Source organism: Convolutriloba macropyga, chromosome 6, assembly GCF_964194025.1.
Source record: "Convolutriloba macropyga chromosome 6, txConMacr16.3, whole genome shotgun sequence".
Lineage (NCBI taxonomy): Eukaryota > Metazoa > Xenacoelomorpha > Acoela > Convolutidae > Convolutriloba > Convolutriloba macropyga.
The window spans coordinates 51,844,878-51,860,388 of record NC_134473.1 but is presented as its reverse complement, the minus strand read 5'-3'; positions in this window follow the sequence as shown (position 1 = coordinate 51,860,388).

Below are 15,511 nucleotides of genomic sequence, written 5' to 3'. Positions count from 1 at the left end.
TTTTGCTACGCCAACAACGTTTTTATTAAAGTGTGGTCTTTTCATATGTTTTTTTAGTTCAAAATTCATGATTTAAAAATAAAATGTTATGAAGACTAAATGAAAAAACCACGGGTTATTCTGGCCGCATTTTATTGAAATTTTCTGGTTATTAAAGAGAGTTTTATAAGACTTTTGAAATCTTTTAACTATTTTGAGGATTTTTAGGGTAGTTTAATGATACTTCAACTGTGTATTGTTTTATTGCTTTTTTTGTTAACTGGATTGAAGCCGCGACGCTTCTTGGTTTTTTTCTAATACCACGTGAATGATCTTTTGCACAAAGCAGTTTTCTTTAAAAGCTGACCACAAGAAAAATTTGTCGCATAAGTCTTGCATTGCTTAATTTTTAGTTTCCTCAAAGGAGGACAGACATTTGATGGTTTGAGGCTTGAGGTTTACTATATTGGTTTCAATTATTTTTTGAATCAATTTTTTGCATTAGACAAAATGTTGTTACTTTCTCTACCTTAAAGCGTCCCGACACATACTTGACAATTGAAGGGCGAGTTTTTGGCGATAAAGAGTTCTGTTCCTCGTAGTTTTTCATGACACGTCACTTGTTATGATTTTTTTAAGCGGCCGCTCTAAATAGTCTATGAAAAATTTATCTTAAGAAATTGCTAAATGTGGTTCAGGATGTTCGAAAAAAATCTTTATCTGATATCAACCAAATTTTTGAACAATCTTGCGAGCTATGTTGGAACATAGTGTATTATTTGCGGCATCTCGCAGGAACAGTGATAATATTTTGACTATTGTCTCAGTTTTTGGCAGTTTAAGGCACGCGCTAAGTCAAAAATTGATAAAAAAAATTGGAGATACGTCAAACAATTGTAATTGTATCACTTTTTTGAATCTAATAAAGACCTGATATCATGCAATCATTGAAGTGTATTCTTAAAATGGGTTTTTGGCTCTTTAACGATTGATATTGAGTGGCTCAATACAACTGGCCAAGAAACCAAAGAATAAATTAGGTAGCGCAAAATAAAAAAAATTTTGGAGTGAATTTTGATGAGAGAAATAGTCCCCAATACTAAAAAGTTTGGTGAATCACAACGCATGTTGTAAGAATATGGGAACTAGAAGCAGCTATGTTTTGCATTTTTGAAAAACTTGCGAAATTTTTGTGTTGCTAATCTGCTTAACATGAACATTCAGCGCGAGGTTTGCTTTTGAGAAATCTAGTCCCAATTGCAACTCTATCTATGACCTCTTAGATTCTCTTTTGAGAAGGAACGTCTTGTCAACTATCTCTTAATTTTTAAAAGAATCAAGTTTTTGCTCTGCACCAAACTGAATATTGACCACATGATTTGATAACTCCTCATCTATATGAAGTTACTCATCAATTGAAGTTTCCGATACCAAACATTGTTCTAAACAAGCTTTAGATGAGTTCAAAAATTACCTCTAATAGTTGCGTATAAGAGCATATACGAGCAGCTGCAGTCGGGTCGTTGCATTCATTGTAGTAAATAACCAATGATGATGGGTCGTTTGGTATTTTAAATTGAAACAAAGTATTTTATTTATGATTTTCGAAGATAACATTTGTGATAATGTTGGCCATGACCAGGGCTCATTAGAGCCTTGTTTTTCCTTTAGTTCATTCCCTATCATTCCAAACTCTTCTTTTTGTCAGTTATTCCAGTTCTTTTCCTGCAGCAAATAAAAGTAGCATTAAAACACAATTTAAGCGAGCTGTGAATAAAGAAAAAGAGCACGCCAGTTCTTTTTCAACAGTTTTGCCTCTTTGTGTTTTTATAGTGACAATTTCATAAAAGGTTTAAATGATTTATTTTGCTTAATGCAATTTGAAAAATGAAATAATTGTTCGAAAACTGAAATCAGCGAACTTTCAGAAAATCACATGCAAGAGTTCGAAAGATTATCACAGCTTTATTGCGACTACCGATTAATTGCAGACAAAGAGAACATAATTCAAACAAAAACAGGAGTCAAAATGTTGTCTAGTTCAACAAAATTGATGGTTTTAATGAAAAAAAATCGTTAAAAACAATTTGGTCAAAATAATGTAATTGATTGCGTCAAGCAAAAAAAGCAAGTAATTCTTTATGTTTGCAAAGATTGCCGTGTTAAAAGTCATTTTACATGTAAGCATCTTCAGAGATGGCATCAACTGGAAGAAGTCTACAGATAAAAAAAATTTAGGCAATAAAGTTATTATTTAATTTTCAGAAGTCAAACAAAGTAGCCGAGTGAGGCCAAAACAAATGGAACATTTTAACACGACCAAGGTTATTTTAGCTAAGATCAGGACTTTACTCAAATTAAATTTTACGGATTATGCTGCTTAGAAAGCATTTTGAAACATTCATTAGTGTAACGGCTTCTTTCCAATCAATGGCAAGGAAATTTTTATACCGCCCATTTCGTTATTAGCGGTATACAAGCTGTCGGTTTGCTATTTCGTGCAGTCCGCTTTTTTCCGCACTTCATATCAACTCTACTGTAAAAATATCGTCACATTAAACGTTGTTTTTTTGCTCAAATACTTAATTGTTCAGGTTTGCTGATAAATAAACTCGATTGCTGGAACTACTCAGTAGGTTACAACCAACTAATCAAATGTTTTTTCTCAGTTTTGGTCAATATTTCAATAAATAATATTGGGGCTATTCAAAAACGGAATTTTTGTATCCCTATAGGTTGCTCACTGTTTATGTTTGAAAAGAATCTAAGGGGTACATTTGTTTTCCGAATAGAACACAACTGCAGGAGGAGAACCTGTCGTTTGCCAGAAGCGGACTTGAATTATTGATCAAAAAAGAGGTCCTTCGATAGTCACTGGTGCCGAAGCCATAGAGACGACGTAGCTTCTAGGTTTTTGGTTTAGAAAAGTCAAGTCACTTTCACTTGGTTTAGAAAATTCAAGCAACAACATCTTTCGCTTTCAACGAAACTGTTATAAATCGTTCGTCTGGTAAAAGAAAAGGAATTTTCCGTCACCCTTATGTTTAGCTATCAGAGGTTCTTTGAATTCTTTTTTCTCAAGTAACGACCAAACCAATGGTTAGAAAAATTACAAGTTTTGCGTTAGTAAGAAACTGTATTTTACTGCTCAAGTGAGATTGCGACAACCCGAAATTTTTATCAATTTAACATTCAAAGTTTACACTTTTTTTGCTCCTCCGTGGTTGTGGTTTCAGTTCTATGTTTAACCTGCTATTCTTATTGTACATGTCAATTCTCAACCTTTGATTGCGTGAACACAACTATGTCGACATAACAAAAAAACGTCAGTTTTTCCATGCAGAACTGACGTCAGGGGTTGTTTGTTAACCATGTAGAATATCCGTAGAATATTCCACCTACACGTAACGATTTCGGTTTAGAACGGAGGTATTAACCTATGTTAAGATAAAACATACTCCGTGTTGTTAAATTGAGAAACGAAATATGTCGACATATAATGACTCATGCTTCCCTAGTGCGATGCATGATTCCCTAAGTTTGTTGTTTTATTAAAATAAATGTTTGAGGAAATTATTAAAGCTCGGACTTCAAAATGTCAGTCCTGTTCTCCATCACGAAAACATCTTTACCGTTTGGTAACACATGAGCGAGCCTCACCACAGGTTTTTCAGTAAACGCCATCGTTCGTTCGAACTTTCGCTGATCGAATCACTCCGTGGGAACTTTCGATGGTCTCCGTAACTCGACCCAGGTTATAATATCCTCATATGTAGCTGTCTTCGACCAACCAAACCAGGTCACTTCCTGTAAGGTTTTCGCTCTCTGTAGATCGCCATTTCTGCCGGTTGTTCAACGTTGGCAGACACTCTTTTCAATATTTGTCCCGAATGAGATTAGCATAAGCTTGAGTTTGCCGGATTAGCTTTCGATGGACGACAAATTCTTCTGCGCTTGGTAGATAGGGTAAGCAAATAATCTTGTTGTTAAGCAAGAAGGGATTGGGGGTCAATGCTTCTAAGTCAGTAACATCTGAATTTACTGGAGTCAATGGTCCCGCATTCGATGTTTGCTCCACAAAACATATGATAGTTGGAACAATGTCCTCCCCAACACTACAAACATTGCTTTCTTGCAATTTCTGAGCAACAGTTCACATACACCTCTAAAGTGGAGTGCTGCGGGCGGGTTGAATTTCCATCGGATTCACTGCTGAATTAGATGGTCTTCGATCCCTTCTTTGTTCAATTCCGCAACCTAATCAGCAAACTCTCGTTCAGCTCCAACAAAGATCGTGCCGTTGTCGCCTACTATTATACCTGGTGTTCTTCTCCGTGCAATAAATCGCTCATGATTTCATTGAGACAGCTACTTGTATTTAAATTGGGTACCACTTCTATGTGCACCGCTCTCAGAGTTAGTTATGTGAACAAACAACACCGTCGTTTTCGTTTCTTCACTCAATTTTCACAGTGAAAGGCCCAAGTAGTGAACTCCAACATTTGTTAAGGCTGCTGAAGCATCTAACCACTCTCCGGGTAGATCTGCCATCACTGGTGCTTTCGTTTGTGCTCTGCCCTTTCTGTATGTAACACACTTGTTCTTGATTGATCTTAGGGCACTTCGTATGCCTAGGATCCACATCTTCTGCGGAAAAATTTTTCTGAAATGCTCTGTGCGTTCGTGATGATTGTTCTTCTGCTCGTTTTGCAAGAACAATTCAACTGCATGATGTTTCCAATTTAAAAAAATTGGAAGTTTTACGTTTAAACCCAACTGACTTTTACCTATTCTGCCTTTAGCATGAATAAGTCCTTCCTCAATTCAGGAAAGGTTGAGAGTTGCAAAACTTTGTTGCTGCTTTTTGGGACTTCCTCTTCAATTTTGAGAGGTTTCATCTTTTCACAAAACTGTTCTCGTTGTATTAACTTGAAGATGATTGCTTTTGCTTTTTTTCCTTTTCTTCATCGCTCACTTCAAGTGTTGCTAGTTTGTTTTTGCACAATTCTCGCTGTACGTATGCCACTGTTTTTACTAGCCTGTTAATGTTACTGAATTGTTCCCATTTTATAAACGTTTTTTTCTTTAGCCCGGGTCAAGAAGACTGGTGAGTGTACGTTCTTCTCCTCTGAGGCAAAGATTAGGTTCACTCGCTCTGGCCATTGGCTTTCTGATTGCTTCAACCAGGCCGGCCCATTGAGCCACTCACTCTTCGTAAGTTCCTAAATTTTGTTTGCTCTAGTGCCAACAATCGGCTGGATTGTTGATCTGGCTCAGAGGTTTCCAGTTTTTAACATCAGTTGTATCTAGTCTTTCAGCTAATCGATCGGCCACAATCACTTGTTGCTTACGATGGGAGCTTTGAATCCACTGTAGTACTGTTGTTGATTCCGACCAAAAACTGCAACAGTGTATCTTCATTTTGTGTTTTTGTGTTCCTTGACTATCTGTTCCTTCAACCGTACTGCCATGGCTGCCGCTTGCAATTCCAGTCCTGGTTTTGAAAGATGTTTCATCGGTGCCACTCCGCACTTCCTATTACAAAAGCTTAGTCAGCTGAGTGTTCCTTTGAGTGGGATCGTAGATAGGCCACCCCACACATCGTGTCTTCAGATGCGTCAGCAAAAACTTGAAGTTCCATTTTTCCCCCGCTGTATTGAAGCATTTTGATCGAAGCTTGTTTCAGCAACAATTGGCAGTTGTTCATTCCACCTCACGAACTCTGCTTTTCCAACAGGCTCCACTTTCCTGTCCCGGTGTTGACCCTTCTTAGTCCAGTTGTTCTTGAGAGGTCATCTCATGTGAATACTGAACGGGGCGAACAGTCCGATCGGGTCAAAGACTCAAAACACCATTGACTGAACCTTCCTTTGAGTTATGAGCGTTTCATCTTCTTTAGTGGTACCGCTGCAACTTGAAACTATCTTCAGTAACCGTCCATTGTACTCCTCCAGGCACCTCCAAGTTTGGTTCAATATCTACTTGTTTCGTGCTGTTAATTGATTTCAAGTCTGCAGGGATTGCTTCGGAAACCTCGTCACAGTTGCGTATCCACTTTTTCAGTTCAAATTCGTGTTGCAAAAGAAGATGCCTTAACTGAATTGCCTCGTTTCTACTGATTTGATGAAACCGTCCGTGTTGAAATTGTTTTGTATCGCTTTTGCTGCAATTGAATACATCTCTTCGTTATCGAGTCCCAATAGTTTGAGAGCATAGTTAGCGCAAGTTGGAGAACTCCTAGTTCTAAACACGTGAGGCTGATATTTGCATATTTGGACAAGATCATTAGTTTTTGGGCGCCTTAAAAACCTCAATCATCTTCTATACTTCTCGGGAATTTACACTTGCAGAAACAACGATTCGATATCTGCTGTTAGGGCTAACAGTCCTTCACGAAATTTGAAAATCGTTTCAATCAACCCATTCAGTAGATCCGGTACTGCTAGTAGCTTGTCGCTTAGGCAAACTCCTGTGTACTTTGATGCAGCATTGCAAACGAGTCTCACTTTGCCACTTTGCCAGGCTTGTTCGGGTTGAGCACTGGATGGTGTGGCAAATAGCATTCTTTCCCGAAGGTGCCTTTCACCTCGGCCTCGTCCAATATCTTTACGAATACCTTCTCTACGTCTCTATCTACTGAATGCTGATACAAAATTTTAAATTTCGAGTCCCTTCAGAATGTTATATCTATTTAGTGAAGCTGAACCAAGGCTGAGTTGAACCTGCTCTGCAGGTTTGGCACTGGTTCACTCCAAAGCATTCCCACTTCGTACCGCTCACCTGTAAACTTCATCGTACTCTCCAGAGTCTTTTGTGGCTCCAGTTCCTTCTTTGACTGACAGACGACGTTAATTTTGTATTCATAGGTTTCTATATCCCACAATTTATGTAGATTCTCAGCCACTTTCACATCTTCTGTGAAGGCGAAATGGCAAACATTTTGTCCTCTCTTGCCCGTCATGGGTCCACTGACTACCCATCTTAATTCTGTTAAAGCGGCGAAAGGTTCATTTCTTGTTTCTAGCTTTTAGTCCAATGGTCCCTGTAGCTCGTAAAAATCTTCACAGAGGATGATGCCGAATTCCATCAAATTGAACGTTTTGTTGGGGAGAACACTCAAGTAGTTAATGATTTGCTTCAGCTTTTTGTAGTCGTAGTTTCTGGTTACTAAAGAAATTAACGGATGTACAAACGCTTCCATTGGTTGTTATTGATTTCGGTCACTTTATTTTCATGGACAGAATTGTGTCTTCAAATCCTTCGTTCCGTGTCTGCCTGCTATGTTAAGCGTAACACCGGTGGCTTAGCCTAGCAACTTCTCAATAACGCTTTGATCAATGAATGATACTGTTGATCCACTATCGTGGAAAATGTAAGTGGTCAACCTGTTGTTACCGCCCTGAATTGAGTCTGGAACTAATTGAAGAAAGCTCTTATTTCCTTGACTTTGACTGATTGTTGCTGCGCTTAGATTAAATGCGTGATTGCCCTCGTCCATTTGATTTTCTGAGTGTATCAATTGGTTGTGTTTTTGGTATATCTATTTACACCGCAAGCGTTGACTTTACAATCATTGATTGCATGTCCTTTTACCAGACATCCGTAACATAAGCGTTGCTTCCCCACAGCTGCATAACGATCATTGATGTTCATGTTCTTAAATAAAGGCCAGTTCCAAATTTTTTGTTTAGCGTCGGCTAATGGGCAGTGATTGGTATTTGTTGGCTGCCTTTCCTATACGTTTGAGATTGCACTAAAAATCAAAGAATTGAGAATTGCTTCACTTTGTTCTCATTTCGTCGATTATCCTCCTTACCTCCCATGGGGATTTGTGTCATTCCTTTGTAAATGAACGACATTCTTGATAGTTTTTCTAGGCGACAGAGATCTGCTCGGTCCTCATTGATTTCATCTACATAAAACCACCATTTCTCTTTCAGTTTAGGTGGCATCTTTTCAAACGCAGTGTTGCACTAGATCGCAGGTTGCCGTCATGTTGGAAGTGCGTCAGAGCTTTGACTACATTGCTGATGGTTGTTAAGTAACTGAAAAAAGCTTTGGAATCGTGCAATCGGATTGCCTGTTGATTTTTCAGAGCATTGAGTTGTGCCTCATTAATTAGGTAAGATCGTCCATGTCCAAGTTCCAACAAAGCCAAGCTTCACCATATAGATCTCCGGATTAGCCCATACTTGATATAGCCGCTCTTGCTTTGCCAGTGAACAAAGTTTTTAAGTGGCTCATTTTCTCTGAGTTGGGAAACGCGCGGTTATGAACTGTTGCTACAAACATTTTCGACCCTTCCGGTCACTGGATTGGATTTCAGTCGAAAAAATTTAAGTTCAACTTTGGTAGCTGACTACTACTGCTTGGTATATCGCGCTCAGACAGGTCGGGTAAACGGTTAAGTTTGAAGCACTGGCAGCTTGGGGATCTGTATTTAAGTAAGCTTTCTCGATCAAAAATGACTCTTTTTTCGTCGTGCCCCTTCTTTGTATGATCAAAACTACAATCCCTAAAGTTAGCAAACTTATTTGTTTGTCGAGTCAGCCGAAGATGTCCTTGCTCTTTGGACTTTTCCAATTGAAAAGCAATCGACTTCTTATACTCAGCGCGGCACCATCAGTACCAGAGTCTCGGGCGTCAAGAGTTTCTTTGTTCTTTTTCGTACTCCAGCTTGAGCTCACCTTATTTATCCGAACGGTTCTATCTCAGGCTCCTTTTGCTTCATATCATATTCAATTTTTCTCGAACGCATCTTGGAGTCAACTTCCTTTTCCAAAGCTGCAAGTTTCTCTGCTGTCTTTGACTTTTTGTCAGAAGGCGCTTTTGCCCGTTGTCCTGGTTTTCGTCTTGTTGATTCTTAACTGAGCCTTGGGAATTTTCTCCGATAGATCCTGAAACTTTAGCATTTGGCTCTGTAGCCTTGCATTGGAGAAGAGTCTTTTTCTACTGATCTTCCATGCTTGTCTGACTGTTGATATATGACAACCAATCAGCTTCTAGATTGATGATATAATTGCGTTGTCGGATTTTTTGTAGTCAGTAGGGTTCCAAATTGTTAAAAATATCATTTCTCTTGTCAAGCAGCTCCTCTAGGCCCATATCAAATTGCAAAATTTGATTATATACTGTTTTAACTTTGGTTGGCCGATACTTATTTTTGATCAGGTGGTAGCCTTCTTTCTTCTTCAGCTCAATCTGCATTATGCAGTGGTTGATTTTTTTCTTGAGGTTGCTGTGACTATGTGAGCGAGTCATAATTTATCTACTTTGACGCCGCAATTTGACGCCTTTCTGTCTCGTGAATTTGTTTTTGGCAAATTTGGCAACTCAACGGCGTTCAACTGGGCAACTCGAATTGCCTCGTTGGCTTGTTGCTTAGTTCAAGGTTAGACATCGATTGATTTTCCACTGCCCGGGTCGGCGGACCAAATATAACAGCTGCTTTCCTATCATTGACAGGGAATTTTTTTACCTCCTGGTTCGTTATTAGCGGTTTACAAGCTGTCGGGATAGAAAATAGTGCAGTTTGCTTTTTCCGCACTTTATATCCACTCTACTGTAAAATACCGTCGCATTAAACTTTGTTTTGTTTGCCAAATACCTAATTGTTCAAGTTTGCTGATTAATAAATTCGATTGCTGGAACTACTCCGTAAGTTCCAATCAACTAATCAAATATTTTGTAACCCTGTAGGTTGCTCACTGTTTTTGATTGAAAGGAATCTAAGGGTGCATTTGGTTTCAGAATGAACACAATACCCACAGGAGAACTCATTTTTGCCATAATCGGTCTTGAATTATTGGTCAAAACAGAGGTCCTTCGTTAGTCACTGGGGCCGAAGCCATAGAGATGACGTAGCATCTAGGTTTTTGGTTTCGAAAACTCAAATCTGTGAACTGTAATTCAATCTTTCACCGCGAACATATTATAAACCGTTCATCTGGTCAAAGAAAAGGGATTTGTGGTCAACCTAATGTTTAGCTATCAGAGGTTCTTTAATTTCCTTTCTCTAGTAACTTAAATTTTTAAAACGAAATCGATGGTTAGACAAATTGCAATTTTCACGTTAACAAGACACAATTTTTTTACTGCTCAATGATATTGTGACAATCCACAATTTTTTATCAATTTAACATTCAAAGTTTACAGTTTTTTGCTCCTCCGTGGTTGTGGTTTCAGTTCCATTTATGGCCTGCTATTCTTGTTGAACATGTCAATTCTCAATCGGTGATTGGGTGAGCACAGTTATGTCTCCGTATTTCTCCGTACTCCGTGTCTAAATTTAGAAGCACAACGGCATATAATGACTCAATATTGCATTGCTTGGTTCTCTAAATCTGTTGCTTTAATAAAAACAAATGTTTGAGGAAATTTATATTGTTCAGCCTTCACACTTAACGTCTAACATAATACTGTAACTAAGGAAGAAAAGAACCGATCCCATTGGAAACGTCAAAAAAGTATTATGTTCTCAGCCCTGTTCTAAATTATTCACTGCTGTTTTTGATGTTTTTTTGGTTGTGAGCATCTTCAGAGGTAGAATTAACTGGGAGACGTCCATAAATAAAAATAATTTAGGCAATAAGTTTGCAATTTATTTTGTGAAGCCCAACAAAGTATTCAAGTGAGGCCAAAACAAATGGAACATTTTAACAAGACCAAGGTCACTTTAGCGAAGAAAAGGACTTCACTCAAGTCAAATTTTACGACATGCTGCTGTGTAAGCATTTTGAAATTTCCCTTAACTTCAAAAATAATAGGTTATCTAATGAAGTAAAAATGTACCCGATAGAAACGTCCAAAAATGTTCTGTTCTCAATTATGCCATGAAATAGATAGTGTCCAAGTCCTATGAACCATTTGCATTTTCCACAATTTTTTTTATGCAAAGAGACTTCTCAGGCCACTTAGGCCAATTAAATCTCCAATTAGGTCAAAGATTGAGAAGTAACTTTACTTCGAAAAATTAACAATTTAAATGTGGAAAAAAACCAATCGTTCTTAGGACTTGGACACTAGCTTTTTCATGGAATAATTTTTTTAATTATTTTTCCAAATTTTTTTATCTAAATAACGCTACATTTTGTTGGATATCTGATGAAGTACACATTTATCTTTTCCAAAGTTCCTTTTCGTATCTTATTCTACTCATTTGTTTTCAACAATTAGTAGACTTTTCTTGAGAATGAACTGTTTTGAGTATTCTTTTGTCCTATCAATCAGTCCAAGTAACACTGATCTCATTGCGCTTCTTATTGCGCAAAATTAGGCTAACTGACGAATTAGGTTCCCTTTGAATTTGACATCATTTATGTCCTATAAATATGATTGAACTTTTGGTTGCTGTCTCCCTCTATTAATTTTGTGAAGGTTCATTTAGTTGTGTTCATGAAAAGAAATTATTTTTTATTTTACACAGTGTATATTGCGCGAAAATGCAGATCTTGGTCGCTCTTTTTTAATAATTTTGACGCTGGACTTTTATCCTATTTAGTGCACAGCTTCCAACTGCTTTCTGCAATGTTGTCCAAGGCTGTCTGTTTTACCGTTTCGAGGAAAATTTGGAATTATATGTAGGATAAGCGTTGAAAAGCTGTTTTTTTAACCGCAAATTTTGTACATATTTTTGCGGCGAAATGCGGCCCAGGTTGAGGTCCCAGACGGAAGCAAGTATGTCCAGACCGAAGATGAACGCACGAGGGGGGCGTCGTGCGTTCAAAATTACATAGTCTGGAAACATAAAAAACCGCGAAAAAGTCTGAACATGAACGCACGAAAGTCTGTCGAACGCACTAAAGTCTGGAAATGAACGCACGAAAGTCTGTCAAACGCACGAAAGTCTGGACATGAACGCACAAAAGTCTGAACATGAACGCACGAATGTCTGAACGTGAACGCACGAAAGTCTGGTGAACGCACGAAAGTCTGGACATGAACGCACGAAAGTCTGCCGAACGCACGAAAGTCTGAACATGAACGCACGAAAGTATGAACATGAACGCACGAAAGTCTGGTGAACGCACGAAAATCTGGACATGAACGCACGAAAGTCTGGACATGAACGCACGAAAGTCTGAACATGAACGCTCAAAAGTCTGGTGAACGCACGAAGGTCTGAACATGAGCGCACGAAAGTCTGGACATGAACGCACAAAAGTCTGAACATGAACGCACGACACTCTGGACATAAACGCACGAAAGTCTGGACATGAACGCACGAAAGTCTGAACATGAATGCACGAAAGTCTGGTGAACGCAGGAAAGTCTGGACATGAACGCACGAAAGTCTGGTGAACGCACGAAAGTCTGAACATGAACGCTCGAAAGTCTGGTGAACGCACGAAAGTCTGGACATGAGCGCACGAAAGTCTGGACAAGAACTCTCGAAAGTCTGGACATGAGCGCACGAAAGTCTGGACATGAACGCGCGAAAGTCTGAACATGAACGCACGAAAATCTGGACATAAGCGCACGAAAGTCTGGACATGAACGCACGAAAGTCTGAACATGAATGCACGAAAGTCTGGTGAACGCACGAAAGTCTGAACATGAACGCTCGAAAATCTGGTGAACGCACGAAAGTCTGGACATGAGCGCACGAAAGTCTGGACATGAACGCACGAAAGTCTGAACATGAACGCACGAAACTCTGGACATAAACGCACGAAAGTCTGGACATGAATGCACGAAAGTCTGAACATGAATGCATGAAAGTCTGGTGAACGCACGAAAGTCTGAACATGAACGCACAAAGTCTGGTGAACGCACGAAAGCCTGAACATGAACGCTCGAAAGTCTGGTGAACGCACGAAAGTCTGGACATGAGCGCACGAAAGTCTGGACATGAACGCACGAAAGTCTGAACATGAACGCACGAAAGTCTGGTGAACGCACGAAAGTCTGGACAGGAGCGCACGAAAGTCTGGCCATGAAATAGATAGTGTCTAAGTCCTATGAACCATTTGCCTTTTTATACAATTTTTTTATGCAAAGAGACTTCTCAAGCCACTTAGGCCAATTAAATCTCCAATTAGGTCAAAGATTGAGAAGTAACTTTACTTCGAAAAATTAACAATTTAAATGTGGAAAAAAACCAATGGTTCTTAGGACTTGGACACTAGCTTTTTCATGGAATAATTTTTTTTTTTATTTTTTTTCCAAATTTTAATCTAAATAACGCTACATTTTGTTGGATATCTGATGAAGTACACATTTATCTTTTCCAAAGTTTCTTTTCGTATCTTATTCTACTCATTTGTTTTCAAAAAATAGCAGACTTTTCTTGAGAATGAACTGTTTTGAGTAGCCTTTTGTCCTGTCAATCAGTCCAAGTAACACTGATCTCATTGCGCTTCTTATTGCGCAAAATTAGGCTAACTGACGAATTAGGTTCCCTTTGAATTTGACACCATTTATGTCCAATAAATATGATTGAACTTTTGGTTGCTGTCTCCATCTATTACTTTTTTGAAGGTTCATTCAGTTGTGTTCATGAAAAGAAATTATTTTTTATTTTACACAGTGTATATTGCGCAAAAATGCAGATCTTGGTCGCTCTTTTTTAATAATTTTTACGCTGGACTTTTATCCTATTTAGTGCACAGTTATCAACTGCTTCTTTCTGCAATGTTGTCCAAGGCTGTCTGTTTTCCCGGTTTAAGGAGAAATTGGAATTATATGTAAGATAAGCGTTGAAAAGTTGTTTTTTTAACCGAAAATTTTGTACATATTTTTGCGGCGAAATGCGGCCCAGGTTGAGGTCCCAGACGGAAGCAAGTATGTCCAGACCGAAGATGAACGCACGAGGGGGGCGTCGTGCGTTCAAAATTACATAGTCTGGAAACATAAAAAAACGCACAAAAGTCTGAACATGAACGCACGAAAGTCTGTCGAACGCACGAAAGTCTTGACATGAACGCACGAAAGTCTGGACATGAAAGCACGAAAGTCTGTCAAACAAACGAAAGTCTGGACATGAACGCATGAAAGTCTGAACATGAACGCACGAAAGTCTGAACACGAACGCACGAAAATCTGGTGAACGCACGAAAGTCTGGACATGAACGCACGAAAGTCTGGACATGAACGCACGAAAGTCTGAGCATGAACGCTCGAAAGTCTGGACATGAACGCACGAAAGTCTGAACATGAATGCACGAAAGTCTGGCGAACGGACGAAAGTCTGGACAGGAGCGCCAAAAGTTTGGACATGAACGCACAAAAGTCTGAACATGAACGCACAAAAATCTGGACATGAACGCACGAAAGTCCGGACATGAACGCAAGAAAGTCTGAAGAAGAAAGCACGAAAGTCTGGTGAACGCAGGAAAGTCTGAACATGAACGCATGAAAGTCTGAACATGAACGCACGAAAGTCTGAACATGAACGCGCGAAAGTCTGAACATGAACGCACGAAAACCTGGACATGAACGCACGAAAGTCTTGACATGAACGCAAGAAAGTCTAAACAAGAACGCACGAAAGTCTGGTGAACGCAGGAAAGTCTGAACATGAACGCACGAAGGTCTGAACATGAACGCACGAAAGTCTGGTGAACGCACGAAAGTCTGGACATGAACGCACGAAAGTCTGGACATTAACACACGAAAGTCTGAACATGAACGCTTGAAAGTCTGGACTTGAACGCACGAAAGTCTGAACATGAAAGCACGAAAGTCTGGTGAACGGACGAAAGTCTGGACAGGTGCGCACGAAAGTCTGGACATGAACGCACAAAAGTCTGAACATTAACGCACGAAAATCTGGACATGAACGCACGAAAGTCTGGACATGAACGCAAGAAAGTCTGAACAAGAACGCACAAAACTCTGCTGAACGCAGGAAAGTCTGAACATGAACGCATGAAAGTCTGAATTTGAACGCCCGAGAGTCTGATCATGAACGCACAAAAAATTGTGCGTTCATGTCCAGACTTAAAAACTAACTTTTTATGGTTGTAGATGCCCATTGAAGATGAAGACGCCAGAGGGTTCCATGAGTCCACAAATCCACATATAAAGTCTTTTCTCAATGGACACCGGAAATATCCCATGCTAATTGTGTTTGATTTGAATAAAAGTTTCTTGTCTGAACTTGAGAGGAAAAATTTGGATCATCGCATCCTAGTTTGATTGAAGCGCAAAAATCTTGACATGAAAACACAAAAACGCGGTGAACGAAACTATATCTGGTGAACGCACAAAAGTATGAACTTAAACGCACGAAAAACTGTCGGAGGCTCAGAAATCAGGACATGAACGCACTATAACCTTGTGAAAGCAAATAAACCTGCAGGTGAAAGCACGAAAGTCTGGACATGAACGCATGAAGTCTGTTGAACGCTCGAAAGTCTGGACATGAACGCACGAAAATCTGGTGAACACACGAAGTCTGGACATGAACGCTCGGAAGTCTGGACATGAACGCACGAAAGTCTGGTGAACACACGAAAGTCTGGAAATGAACGCACGAAAGTCTGGTGAACGCACGAAATTCTGGACATGAACGCAAGAAAGTCTGCTGAAC